The 1,142-nt window shown below is 40.2% G+C and overlaps 1 protein-coding gene across 1 annotated transcript in view; it reads left to right on the top strand.

Moving 5' to 3' along the window:
• Nucleotides 1–1,142, top strand: part of FNDC7 (fibronectin type III domain containing 7) — a 27,818-nt gene that overhangs the window by 12,345 nt on the left and 14,331 nt on the right. The window lies entirely within an intron of this gene.

The following is a 1,142-nucleotide window of genomic DNA, read 5'->3' as shown; positions in this document are numbered from 1 at the left end:
CTGCGCCACCAGGGAGGGGCCCATAAATAAATATTTTTAAAAAATAAAAAAGAAATTTGCCTTCAAGGGGAGGGAGAAAAAGGGAGTGAGTGGCATGGCTAAATGGTTAAATGTGTAGTGGTGGAAGGACCTAGATTGTTGGTGGTGTTGAACTTTAATGAAATAAGCATGTTGGAATATAATGCTGCACTCTGAAAACCTACATAAGTTTATACAATCAATGTTATTTCGGTACAAAATTATCTAAAAAAGGATAGAAAAAGAGATATAGATCTTGAAAAGCACCGCAGTCGCAAGATTATCTTTTAATGCAGGTGAGAATTAGCCAGTGCTTTGTGATCTTAGATGCTTTTATAAAATCCTGATGTCCAGGCCTCACTTAAGATCAATTAAGTTGAAGTCTCTGGTAAGGGAGTCTGAATTAAATCATCTGTAGAAGTTCCTCAGTTGACTCAATCTTACACACTTATCAGTCCAGGGGCACCACTGTAGTTTTGAGTATAGCACAGTGGTGATCATGCTAATGGCCTTGATTTATTAACAAAAGAGCTATGTTTAGAAGGCACTAAAAGTCCCACCCTCCCTGGCCCCCCACTATACACAAGCACAAAGCATTCCTCTTTGGTAAGGTTTGGTGGGTTGTCTTTTGAATCTGGCAATGCTAAAAAATTGCTCCATATCAATTAATGGTAACAGTGTTAATGTAACACAGAAAAGCAGGCATTATTGGCCAAGGCAGTTATGGCTGCTTCTGACGTGGCTTAGCATGTACTGGATGAGAAAAATTTAAAGTGTGTGAAAGTGGCTTGCTGGTTTGTGCATACAGTCTGACTTGTTCCTTCCTCATAATGTGACATCTGAGCTCTGAGTTTAAGGTGCACCCAGGAGAAAGTGGTGTGCCTGAGAGAGAGTGTGCTCTGCTGTCTGCACAGGGGAGGCTGCAGTTAGCACTTGCCTTCTATGTAGGTTTGCATATGAACTTCCAGAAAGCTCCAGCCCCCTCCCTCGCTAGCTGCGTGAACTTGAGAAATCACCTATCCTCTATGAACTTCAGTTTATTTGATTGCAAAATGATAGTTGTTAGAAAATTTTGAGAAACTGTAAATAGAAAGCACAGAGGATTGTGTGACTTTTTTTTTTTT

This window comes from Condylura cristata, unplaced genomic scaffold (assembly GCF_000260355.1).
Source record: "Condylura cristata isolate star-nosed mole 26May11 unplaced genomic scaffold, ConCri1.0 scaffold00026, whole genome shotgun sequence".
In the NCBI taxonomy this organism is placed as follows: Eukaryota; Metazoa; Chordata; class Mammalia; order Eulipotyphla; family Talpidae; genus Condylura; species Condylura cristata.
The sequence above is the reverse complement of the archived record's forward strand: the minus strand, read 5'-3'. Positions and strand labels throughout refer to the sequence as shown.